The sequence below is a fragment of the Oxyura jamaicensis genome, chromosome 1 (assembly GCF_011077185.1).
Source record: "Oxyura jamaicensis isolate SHBP4307 breed ruddy duck chromosome 1, BPBGC_Ojam_1.0, whole genome shotgun sequence".
In the NCBI taxonomy this organism is placed as follows: Eukaryota; Metazoa; Chordata; class Aves; order Anseriformes; family Anatidae; genus Oxyura; species Oxyura jamaicensis.
In genome coordinates, this window is record NC_048893.1 from 123,200,673 (window position 1) to 123,214,404 (window position 13,732).

Sequence of the window (13,732 nt, forward strand, 5' to 3'; positions counted from 1 at the left end):
GATGAGGTATATAAGGGAGAATGATGTAACAGTTAATCCACACAATTTCATGCCAAAAATAATGTTCAAAATTTTCCTGGTGTGAACGTGTCCCAAGCCAATGCAGAGTTGCAGACAATACAGGCATCGAACTTGCAGATCTACCCCTGGTCCATAATTCAGCATCCTGCCCTTTCATTTATGTAAATACCTAAAAAGGGAGAAGTAGATTTTTAAATTTTTTTTTTTTTTTTCAGCAGAGGTAACTGAAATGTAAATGAACATAAAGACCTATAAAACAAATTTTAGGAAACATTATTTTGAGTTTTCGAGGGGCTCACTGATACCGGAAATCTTTTTTTACTAATCACTCAGATTCTGCTTTTCACAAATTGTAATATATTTTGCTAACCAGGAAATGCAGGCATCTCATTTTTAGTGCTTCATTCCCTAATGCTCAGAAATAGCTGCATCAGATGAGATCTTGGAAAAGTTCCAAAGTTTCCTTTAACTACAGGATTTCACCACACGCTAGATTTTTGGAACTGCTGAAGACTCCTAACTGGGAGAGATCAATGGAAAACTAATTTAAAGAAAGAAACAGAAAATCTGAATCTAGCTATAGGAATCTCAAGATGAGCAGAAGCACATGCATCTTGGTTCAGACTCTCCTCTTGAAAATTTGCCTGCATTTACAGGAATTTATAGCTCTTCAGTCTCTGTGTCTGTGATCTACCTACTGGATTACAGAGCCTAAAATATGGAATTTTTATCATAAAAATAGCTAGAGTAAAAAGCCCAAAGTGGCTTTTGTATCACAATGTCTCTTCTTGTAATTTGAGTGCCTTGGATTGCTCAGTACAACTTCACCTCATGCTGGCTAGACGTAGAGGACAGGAGAGGATTTTGCAAAAGATCAATACAGAAGCTTAGACAAGACATTACAGGGAGCGTCTGTCTGCTTTGGTATCTCTCTCTGCTTCACCAGTGGGGATAATGGGTTTTGATATCATGCCAGCTCTGCCATCCTAGAGAAAAGGTCACAACTAGTTCAGCTCTGAGTGCCTCTTGCTAATCCACCATTAACCACAGAAATCTTAGGCAATTATTTCTGTCTACTTCTTATGGCATTTCTATCATGAAAAGGATATTCAAGTTGTCTTACAGTTCAGGTTAGAAATAAATAAGAGACAAACCTGTTTTCTTATTTGCACAGCTTTTTATGATCTCCCAGGAAATAACTCTTGCATTTTCCCCTGTGCATGTTACAAACAAGTAGGAATCTTTCTATCTGGAAATGAATTCACACCAAATACGCAAGGAAAGCAAACATAATGATCACAAACTCAGAAAAAATATTGCAGTAACAGACCAGATGTAAGAAACTAAAACATTTCAAAGAGACATGACTGATATAACCTTTAAAAAACAGCTAAAATTCCTTTACACCAAGAAGTGGTATTTATTCTGAGTATGATGGATATTTTTTTTGACTTATTCCAAATACATGGATTTAATTTATTTTTTTATATCTCTTGACTGTTATTTATTAAGCAGCAGTCTTCTGAGCCAGCTACAGAAATCAGAATTCATTGAATAAATACTAGACAAAACAAAATGATGTATTTTTGATATTGTCTCTTGAAAATTATTTTCAGTAAGCTTGACAAGACAATACATAATACTATTGATAAAATTAACAACAGATAAAAGAAAAAATAAGTTGTGGGGTAAAGAAATAAAAGATCATTTTTCAGATTAGGTTTGGAGCCAGCAAGTTAGACAAGGAACTGAGAATCAGGAAGACTTCCTTATCTCACAAGATGTGCAGAATGAAAATGCTCTTGTGCAGCAGTACATAAAGGAGATGGAAGGAGGAGGAAGAAGGCAAGTCCCACAGGAAGAGAAAAAGTCAATAAAGAAAAACACAGTTAGGTTTGGACAGTCAGGTCCAGATGCCCAACTAGACTGGAAGCTCCTGGGTTACCAGTAACGTGCTGCATTCCCCTCCCTGCTGCAGTACCCTTCTTTTCTCTCCATTCTGTAGCATACTTTATCCACTCTCTAACTTTGATAGTCCCCATATCTTCATGAACTCTTTGTCCAGCTGTGCCATCCTGTCTGTCCCTGAGTGTCCCAGCACCACTGTGACTGGGAAATGCCCACCCCACGTGTGTCTCTGCAGCACCAGCAAGACCACAGGTGAACCGCTGCAGCACCCAGCCAGTCCATTTCCTCCATGCTCAGAACATCGTTTACAAGAAATTGCATTTTTCCTCATTGATCCACTTTCTCTTAAGTCTTCAAGAAAATTGCCAGTGAAATAAATGAATCCTGCTTTTACAGTTCTCCTAAAAATCTCTTTCTTCTCTCTGGCACCTTCTATGCAAGGCCTTTGCTAAGTAAATAGATGGTTTTCTCAAGATGGCTTTGTGCTAACTCAGTATATGTGTACTTTTGTGAAAATGAGTATGTGCTTGCTCCCCAAATCTCCTTTTTCTATTCTGATTTGTGTGGTGGTTTTACCGTGCTAGGCAGCTGAACACCACAACCGCTCTCTCACGCCCCCTCCTCAGATGAGGAGGGGAAGAAGGAAAGGAAAGAACAACTCACGGGTTGAGATAAGGATAATTTAATTAAAGAGAAAAAATATTATTAAGGAAATATTATTATTAATTAAACAATTCAACTAAAGGGAAAAAGGGGAAAGGGGAAGAGGGAGGGGGAAAGGGAATAACAAAACGAAACAAGTAAAGGCTATGTGGAAGTGCAGAGGAAAGAAATTACTCTCTACTTCCCACAGATGAGTGATGCTTGACCATGTCCTTGAAGCAGGGCCTCAATGCACGTAGCTGGTGTTCGGGAGGAGGACAGACGTTTTCTCAACGAGAGCCCACCCCTCCCCTCTTCTTCCTTTTTCCACCTTTTATTGCTGAGTGTGACACCACATGGTATGGAATATCCCTTTGGCTGGTTTAGGTCAGCTGCCCTGGCAATGTTTCTTTCTCACTTTTTGCCCACCCCCTAGGAGGGTCAGAGAGAGTCCTGATGCAGTGCCAGCACTGCTCAGCAGCAGACACAGCACCGGTGTGATACCAGTGCTGTTCTAGCTACAAGTGCAGAGCGCAGCACTGTGTGGGCCGCTGCAGGGAAAGTTAACATCCCAGCCAGACCCAGTACAGTTTGTTATCTATCATCCTTCATGGCATTGCTGTGGAGTTGTTTGGGGCAGGGACACTGTATTTTCATTTCTGTTGCAAAAAGCTTACAGTGCTCTTCATCACTATAAAATAATGATTATCCCAGCATTTATTGTTGGGGCAATGTTAGGAGACTCCAGAGAGGCTGCTCATTTTAACTCCTGTGAGCATGGCTTCTTAGTGTTGTTATTCCACAAAGTGTTTCTTCAAAGGAGAGTTTAAGTGGCTCGGTGCCACAAAACTATGCAACGTCATTAAAATGTAGGTGTAGAGTGGATTAGTACTTCATCTATGAGCTGGAAAACAACTCAGGCTATTTTATTCTACTGGGATAAAGGTGGTTCAAAGAAATTTTGAAGCTGCCGCAAATGTTCTGTTACCATTTTCCTGTTAGGAGTTATTGCCAAAATAGCTCTGGCAATTCTGTTGCTACCCCATCACTATATAGGCAAAGGATCATAACAGGAGACACAAAAGTGGGACATGTATTGCTGTCATACTCCACTGCAGCCCACTTAAACTGAGGAAGCTGTGCAATTAGTTTAATTCAAAATGATAATTGACCCAACTCATGACTGTTCCAAGGATAGAAAGAGTAGGAAATACGGCTTGGTGCAGCCTCTGTGTCAGCTACTTCAGGCTTTCTGGGTATCTTGTTTATATATTTAAGTAAGTACATTTAAAGGACAAATCTACAGGGTAGTGAGCTTTTACAACTCCCATTGAAATTAAAAGCAGCTGCACATGATCAGTTCCTGAGGTTTTGAAAGAAATATATTCATCCCATAAAAAATACATTAGATGACCATTAAAGTTTTGAAACATGACAATAAAAGCAAATAAATTTATAATTAGGGGTGCCCCTCATTCAGTAGATGCAGGCTGGCGTCTCCTTCACTATGCAATCAATGCTTTGGTCTTACTTTTTATTTTCTTAAATCTGCCTTCATGTTTGTGTTCAGAGTTCTTCTAGATGAAAGGTACTACAAACAAGCAAGCTGCTATTGCTACTGCCCACAGCTTGATGTTGAAAATTTCTGTTTTCCTGGGTGTCACACTGATTTGAAAAGAACTGCTTACAAGAGTGAGAAGGACTTCTCCTCCTCCTAACATGTTTCTCTAGAATAAATAGGGGGATTTGAGGAAGAGATCTCATCCTGTCTTTTTAGGAACTCACGAGTGCAAAACTATTTCACAACAAAGTCACAGAGTTACAGTGGTGCTAGATGGCAGGACAAAGCCCTGTGGTACATGACTGACTGCTTTGGAAGACAAAGCTTTTATTTATGTTGAGTGATAGATCGTAAAACATACTGGCACTTCACACCTGAAGATACATTCCATTTCATATAATTTGAATTCTGGTAAAATGCATCATATTAAGAGAATTAAATGATTATAATTAGATCAATAGAAGCACACAGATTAGAAAAATAATTATTTCAGTGGGCAAAAATTGAGCTGTTACTGGCAAAGATTCATGAGATTGCTGGCCTAGAAAAAGTACATAAAATCAGTATTAGCTATATGAGTATTTCTGTATAAATACTGGTAAATAGTGCTGGAACATAGCAGTTATACAAACTAATGTCTCTCTACAAACATTGAATGGACTGATAGGATAAGCTTATTTGAACAGCCATATGTTTTAGCATAGTCATAAGCACTGAGCATGGAATCTAAGACATGCACATAAAATGGAGAGCAAAGATCTTGGGATGCATGGACGCAAATATATCATAGAAGTCCTGACAGATAATCATCTAAATATGAGTTTCCTTGTATCTGCAAATAGGAGCTTCAATTACCCTAAGTGAATGTAATCATTTGTTAAGACCAAGGAAATTTTAAATTATCATATCTGCAAATCAAAAAAGACACTGACAGATGAGACAGAGCTTGAACAAAAGATTCAAGATGCAGAAAATATGTTTTCTTGTCTCTCACAGTATAAGTTACATTTTCCAGATTAGCCTGTTCTGAATGAATTAAGAAGTGTCAGCAAGGCACTGAAGAAAAGTCATCATTGTGTAGGATTCCCTGGTCTATCAAAGTCATTGAGCAATGTGCCTCCTGTAGAAAACAGTGATGCAGATCATTCAGAAGTGGTTTCAGACTACATGACTCTTTATCTATATAGCCAGTATTTAGCAAGTATTTTAGTCAGCTACCACAGCGCTATCACTGAGTTGCACATGAGGTACCACATACACAAATAAAGAATGAGGAGGCACCAAAAATGCCAGTTGGGCAGCTATCAGTAAAAAGTATTCTCACATCCAGTAGAGAAAAAGAAAGACATGAAGGTGCATTCACAATATCATCCTTCCCTTCTTTCATTGAAAATCTTCCAACAGGGAAAGCAGTGGCAGACAGAAACAGAGTGGAGACTGTGGAGTCATGCAACAAGGACAGAGAAGTGAAGTTATGAAGGATGCAGAAGGGAGTGAATAAAAAGAAAAAAAAAAAAAAAAAAAAAGAAGAGGAAACAGGAAACCCAAAAGTATCAGGAAGGATCCCTCATACTGTAGAGGAGTTTCACTATCATAGTGTTATTAGCAAGGAAAAAGAGAAAACTTGCTTAAGCAGTAAGAAGAGTGTGATTTTGATGGAGTCCATCATGTTTCCTTGTCTTCTGCCTGTGTCAGTAGTAATAAGGGTCATGAAGCAAAGAGGGGTTGAGTATCTCAGCAATAGAGCGGATGTTCTCAGCTACCCTCACACTTCCTCTCTTCTCTTGGTCTCAGTTTATTCTTGTATTTCCTCTGCAAGTCTGGGACCTCGACTTGGTATCTCGTACAGTGTTACACAAGTCACCCATCTGGAAGCCTGTAGTGCAGCCTGTTGTGCAGGCAAGGCAGAGATGCCTCTGCTTTGCAATTTGAATGCATGTGAAAGAAAAAAAAAAAAAAAAAAAAAAAAAAAAGATGAAAAACAACTCAGTCATTGTGGCTGTGAAACATTGGCTGGTTTTATTATTTTTACACATGCTACCCCCTCCATTTCCTTGAAGACTTGAAGAGAGCTATGGAATATTTATACTCTTATCTACCTTTGCAGTTTTTCTGTAGGAGTGGTTTTACCCCCGTCATGGAGTTTGATCTTTTTGACTGATATTTTTCCCCACTGTCTCCTTCGCAGTAATGAGGATCTACTTGAAATACACATCAACATGTTCACTGTATTTATGTGCTTAGCAGTACAAGTAAGGTATGGCTGAAAAGACATTTTTTGCTTTTGTTTCACGTGTCTTTTCTGTTTATTTCTTTTGGCCCTCAAATTTGGTGCTACATAAATATTTCCTGTAGGTAAAGATTGTGATAAATTATGCCCTTTTTCACCACAATCAGGAGAAAGATGGTGATTTTCTTAGCTCGTATTCCTTTATCTTCTAGCTTCACAGGTTTCCTTCTCTCTTAAACCAAGCCCTGCATGGCTGACACAATCATTTATCTCTCCAGAAGACTCCCAGTCTGGGACTGTTAAAGGAAGTAAGCAATTATTCAACAACAAACGCAGCATCTCTTATGTTTTCACCCCTTCTGCTCATTTAATGTACAAAGCAGCTGGGGAAAGACAAGTTGCCAGTCATGGTTGCAAAGGAGATTTTCTTCTGTAAGAAAGTGTTACTGCTTTCCCACCTGCTGCAGTCAACAGTCCCAAGGGGAAATTAGTAAGCCAAGGCAGAGGCGATGGTTGAGAAAAAGAAGCCCGTGCCAGGGGAGAGAACTGAAATGATTCTCACTACCTACATCGAGAGCTTGCCTACGCTCCTTATCAATGTACTTCAGGTTCAGTTTGTCAAATTGCTATATATTCTTGGAAATAATATTAGTATCTCAGATGGTCAAAGGCCATGCCATTACTTTGATCTGAACCTTTAAAAACTGAGATTGACATTTCTGTCTTTGAAATTTTGAGTTACTGTCTCATAGTTTGCACAGCGCTTGGAGAAACTTTTCCAAACTTTAGCTGCACAGTACAGAAGTTTGTCAGTGAGATGGTACTGTCCAAGGGGAATTTCAAAACCCAGCGAGCAGGGGATTCAGTTGGCTTTTTTCTGACTTTCTAGTGTTCTTCAGAAGTTGACTAACATTAAAAGAGCATTGGCATACCACTTCTGTGGTCACAACACAGCTGTCAAAGTAAGCATAGACACTATTAGGATTATAAAATGCAAAGACACTCAAAGTTTGGGTAACACAAATAGCTCTCAAAGGATCACATATCAACTCAAAGAAAAACCAAAATGTTTGGAATTTAGAATGCTTCTTTCACGCTTTGCCATTAGTGTAAGTCCCATCAAGACTGCTGAATTTATCCTGCACTATGACGGTAAGTTATCAGATGACTAGGATAACTCAGAATGCTTTCTGAGTTGTATTGGTAGGCTATTAAAACCTAAACTTTAAGTCTGATGTCTGATTTCAAGAGACTTACTCTGGATACTTCCCCTCACTTCAGGAATTCACTTCTGTGTTGGATGTAACTAAGGCAAAGTGTGGTAATCCTTTGGAGACTGTGTGTGCTTATCCAGTTTTCAGAAACCTGCTTCAGAAAATGTTTGAATGAACAAAATAACTCCAGTGTATTCTGGGAGATACATCTCTTTTTCTTCTTTGCTATTGAAGCAAAACAATGCAATATTCTACATTCACTTGTGTGCAAGATCTGTGGATAATGCTGAGATAGGATCATTACAAATATTAATACGTTATGTCAGACAATTTTATCAATGGCTTTTCTCCATTGGTCAGAGGAAATTTTTCATTTAAAGCTTTCAAATAAGTTACCAAGACTAATATGATTACAGAACTGGGGATAACTTCCTTCCAGCTCTAGTTCTACAAATCTCAGATACCAAAAACAGAGAGTAAACTGTTCAATGGCAGTGATGACCTTATCTGAAAATAAGTGCTCACAAAGAACATTTCTAGAGTAGGTGATGGCTCTTTGCCTGTTTTTTTGCATGGGTTTGTTTAATTAGATAGCAGGTCTTCTGACAGCATGTGTTTTTTACCTACATTGCAGACAACAGTTTGAGGAAGATGTGTTCCTCTACTCGCATCCATTCAGTCCAACCTGTTTTCTTTCTCAGTTACGACCACTTGGTTAATACTTTTCTCCTTCCCGTGTAAATACATATTTTACAGTGAGAGTTCCTGTGTTTGGCATCAAATATTAGTTGACAAATATTACGCTACTGCTGAATTCTTCAATATTCTTCCATATGGATGTCTTCCTTATCTGTACCCCACCATACCAAAAGTCAGTTATATGTGCACCAAATCTATATCATCATCAAGATTAGGAGGAAATCTTTAGTTTTCTGTGTTGGCTGTCAGTTGCTTTCCATGGACCTTAAGAGTCTGATAAGTATCTCTTAACAGAGAGATCATGCTGTCATCAGTGTAGTTCGTAACAGTACCTTGGATTCATTTTGCACTGAAAAGTGAGATGTGCTATTCTATCCTCTCTATTAAAATTCTGACTTCTGTTTTACTTCAGATAACAGGTGCAGCACTATGTTTTTTTTTTCCAAAAAGAATTACTATCTGATCTTCATTAATACTAAAGCTCCTTGCAAACTTCTGTCCAAAATAAAAAGAATACTCGTGAGAAGGTAAAAGTACATTATGTCAAAGAAATGGTGGATACTCCAGTATACTAGCAACCAGTCTATTTATCATTTTTAATCTAGTTTGTTAACCCTTCTCCTTTCAACCATAGCTCCTTTCAAGACATTCAAAATATGAAACCAATGAAAGCAAGTCTCCTGAGAATGAGTGTCTGCCATGAAAGACAAAATGTAGTAAAGGAAACAGTAAAGTTACGCATGTATATATGATGTGATGGCTGATGTCTTTGGTGAGACGGGCAGAAGTGAAATGAAAGTGAAGGAAGATTTAAAAAGGTTTCAGAAGCTGTGTAGCTGGAATACCAGTACTTCCCTGGAATATATGAGATATCCACTAAGTTATTCACAGCCCAAAGGCCCATTCAGATTTATAAGCATATAATTTGTAAAACATGCATATCTCACATGTTCTCTCAAATGAGGAAAATATAACTACAATCAGAGATGCGCACGGACAGGTCTCTGATTTCTTATGTGTGTATGTAATCTTTACAGCCTACTACACTGAGCAATTTAAGAGCTTACAAGACCATGCTGACCCAGAAATGAATTCCTAGAATAATGAACTCTGCCTTCAGTTAATTAATGTTTTTTGTTGGAAATTGCAGGAGTGGAACAACAACAAAATATGACAGGCAAGTCACAGTGTCTTTGAGACACAGGGATATCTAGTGACAAATATGTTATGAGCTTGAGAGACCCTCGTAACAGGATAATCAGAAAGCATTTTTCAAAACCTATTGAAAAATGCAGGTAAGGACAATGGGACGTGACTGTTTCCAGAAGTTGAAACATACTTTTCAGGTGGTTCATTTGGGCAGGAAAGCTGCCTTATGCAATGTGAGTAGTTTCTAAAGAAATATATATATTTAAACACATGCCTTCAGTAAATACTGATCAAAAAGGGCTGGAAGCCATCCGAGCTTGTAATATCATGGCATTTCAGTCAAAACATCACTGTGCTCTTTCATAGCAGCTATGTTTTTCATTTATGACCAATAGGATATATCTGCAAAGACTTGACCTATGTCCAGAAATCTTTTCTGGTAATCCCCAGCTTACTATGGAATTTCAATAATACAACAAGCATTTTTAAGGGTATTTCCACATAACTACGGTTTTTGTTGTTTTAATGTACAATTTCTGTCAAGGTCAGCTTTTCTATATCATCATAAGCCATCATGTCTTTTAGTTAAGTTTTGTCTTAAGACACAAAAATCTGGTCATTTTCTGAGGTGTTATCTACTTGCTGAGATCATTTCTCACATGATCCTTTTATAATTGTTACCCTCCCAAATACTGATGTCACAGTTTAACAACATTTTTACAACAAATGTTATTTCTGCCCCATTAAAGCAGTGAATTTGTCAGTGACCTATTCCATATGAAGGTTTGTCTTCCAGCCAAAAAGAATAGAGGCATTGGAGCTAAAGTAACAGGACACTGGGGCTTAAGTTTACAGCCCATGCAGTCACTCAAACTAGGTCATTGTTGCTGAGAGAAAATCAGCAATTAAGTTCCTCTGAGAACTGGCTACCAGACTCCTGTGCAAAGCCACTGGCACCGCATAAGCATTTTCGTCATGTTACTTTCATGTTATCAAACATTAAATAAAATATGATACTCAATGCCTTTTTTGCCTCAGACTTCACTGGCAAGAGCTCTAGACACATAACCCAAGCCCCAGAAGGCAAAGGCAGGGACTGGAAGAATGAAAAACTGCCCACTGTAAGAGAAGATCAGGTTCAAGACCAGCTTAGGAACCTGAAGGTGCACAGGTCCATGGGACATGGTGAGATGCATCCGCAGGTCCTGAGGGAATTGGCAGATGTAGTTGCTAAGCCACTGTTCATCATATTTGAGAAGTTGTGGCAGTTCAGTGAAGTTCCCACTGACTGGAAGAGAGGAAATATAACACTCATTTTAAAAAGGAAGACCTGGGGAGATACAGGCCAGACAGTCTCACCTCTTTGCCTGGTAAGATTATGGAGTAGATTCTCCTGGAATCTATGCTAAGCCACATGGAAAACAATGAGGTGATTGGTGACAGGCAGTATGGCTTCACCAAGGGCAGGTCCTACCTGACAAATCTGGTGGCCTTCTATAACAGGGTTACAGCATTGATGGATAGAGGAAGAGCAACTGTCATCATCTACCTGGACTTTTCCTAAGCATTTGACACTGTCCCGTATGACAACCTTGTCTCTAAATTGGAAAGACATGGATGCAACTGTTGGACCTTACCAGTGGGTAAGGAATTGGCTAGATGGTTGCACTCAAAGAGTTGCAGTCAGTGACTCAATGTCCAAGCAGAGATCAGTAACAAGTGGTGGCCCTCATGAGTCAGTATTGTGACCAGCACTGTTTTAATATATTTGTTGGAGACATGGACACTGGGATCGAGTGCACCCTCAGCAAGTTTGCTGACGACACCAAGCTGTGTGGTTTGGTCAATACATTGGAGGGAAGGGATGCCATCCAGAGGGACCTGGACAGGCTGGAGAGGTAGGTCTGTGCAAATCTTGTGAAGTTCAACAAGGTCAAGTGCAAGGTCCTGTATCTGGCCAGGGCAAACCCAAGCACAAATACAGGCTGGGTGGAGAATGCAGCCCTGATGAGAAGAACCAGGGGGTGTTGGTTGAAAAGAAGCTTGACATGAACCAGCAATGTGTGCCTGCAGCCCAGAACACCAACCGTATCCTGGGCTGTATCAAAAGATGCATAACTAGCAAGTCGAGGGAGCTGACTCTCCTCCTCTACTCTGCTCTCATGAGACCCCAACTGGAGCATTCAGCTCTGGGGCCCCCAGCACAAGAAGGACATGGACCTGTTTGAGTGAGTCCAGAGGAGGGCCACAAGGATGATCAAGGGGCTGGACCACCTCTCCTATGAAGAAAGGCTGAGAGAGTTGGGGTTGTTCAGCCTGGAGAAGAGAAGGCTCTGGGCAGACCTTAAAACAACTTTCCAGTACCTCAAGGGAGCCTACAATAAAGTTAGGGAGGGACTCTGCTAGGAAGTGTAGTGGCAGGACAAGAAGAAATGGCTTTAAACTAAAAGAGGGTAAATTTAGATTAGATATTCAGAATTCTTCACTAAAAGGGTGGTGAGGCACTGGCGCAGGTTGCCCAGAGAAGCTGTGGATGCCCCATCCCTGGAGGTGCTCAAGGCCAGGCTGGATGGGGCTTTGGGCAACCTGGTCTGATGGGAGGTGTCCGTGTCCATGGCAAAGGGGTTGGAACTGGATGATCTTTAAGATCCCTTCCAATCCAAACCAATCTATGATGTTATGATTCTTTGATTTTGAAATAGAGTGAACAATGCCCTGGTTAATGTCAGAAGCAAGCCCACATTTCAACGCCAGCTCTTCTTCAGAGTTTCTGCCTTGGGACAGCTTTAATTCCACATGCAGCACACAGCATTAGTGTACAAATACTTTATGAAGCTACCTTTACCCCAAAGTCCAAAAGAAGATTGCAGCAGTGCAAGTCCTGTACTAATTAATTTTGTCAGGGAGGTTAGACCAGATGACCTCCAAAGGTTCCTTCAAATCTCAACCATGCTGTGAATTATTATAAAAAAGACAACTTGGGAAGGCTGTCAGCCTCTGAATCTTCCTCCTGAAAGGGATGTGCAAGTAAGCAGTCCCAGTAGGGTGGGAAGTTTTCCTCCTGGCAGCAGATATATAAGTGCACTGGGGACAGCTGAGCACCGACGACTCCCAGCAGCTGCCTTGGGGCCATGGGAGCAAGCACAAGGATCTGGGCAGAAGTAGGAGAGGCCATGGGCCGGTCACCAAGGTCGTGGGTGGAGCCAGAGTCCTGGGCAAAGCAGATGGACATCATATGGGGAGGGTATGAACAGATGTGCTAACACATAGGCACAGACAGGCATGAAGAGCATTGTCCACCACATACTGGAGGCTTTCAGGCCAATGTGTGCACAAAAACAACTATAATGGGATTAAATTCCTTGAAGTCTTGATCTGGGCACCCAAGTATCAACCTTAATACGTGGCAAAAATCACAGATAGCAGAATCTTTTTAATCTAGCTCTTGCAGTTGTTTTTGTTTGGTGTGGTGTCATGTGGTTTTTCCAGCAAGATGATTTCACAACAAAAAAAAAAAAAAATGAAATTCCAGTGTGAGAAATGCAAGAAATGTTCCTGAAGCCAGAGTAATCATTTGAGTTCAGTTCAATTACTCAGATATCTATAATCTCTGATCTTTTTACTGGGTGGATTAGGAGGTCTGCAGAGAATGTACAAATTAGAATGAGTCAGAATAAATCTGGAATACTCAAGTGTTTAGCACATCTTCAGTTACCAGTACAAACATCTCATATTTCACATTGTTCTCCCACAAAATGTAAGTATGCTGAATATAAAAATGACAAGTTTTAAACTTTAATCTCTATATTGTTCAGCTAATCCAGAAAATTACTCATAAGTGTGGTAGAATGCCCGGTATATTTAAGTATTGATTGCACATATGCTCACTGATCCCTTTTATTTAAAAAGTTTTCGGAAAAGTAAGATGCTGGCAGTTGTTAATGCATGGCCACCTTAAAGTACAGCAGTCTTGACACAAAAATTTCTGCCTGTACAGATTGTACAGCTGTTGTAAAATATAGTATTGGCAAATGGCAAATTGGAAGTGGCATACCAGTGGGAAAAACAGCTCACATTCCAGAAGAGAAAAAATGTCTATTCACCTCCTGTTTAGTATTAATTTTTAGCAAAACAAAATACTGTACTGCAGTGGATGGTAATTAATATTAATTTTAACACCAGTAGCTAAGAAAGGAAGGAAGGAAGGAAAAAGAGAGAAAGAGAGAGAGAGAGAGAGAGAGAGAGAGAGAGAGAGAGAGAGAGAAAGAAAGAAAGAAAGAAAGAAAGAAAGAAAGAAAGAAAGAAAGA

General features: G+C 39.7%; 1 long non-coding RNA gene across 1 annotated transcript in view; it reads right to left on the reverse strand.

The window, feature by feature from the left end:
• Positions 1-223: 223 nt before the first annotated feature.
• The window catches only part of LOC118163007, a 71,497-nt gene continuing 57,988 nt past the window's right edge, over positions 224-13,732 (reverse strand). The window contains exon 5 of the long non-coding RNA XR_004748842.1: positions 224-1,270. This is a non-coding gene — a long non-coding RNA (uncharacterized LOC118163007). The remainder of the gene's footprint in view (positions 1,271-13,732) is intronic.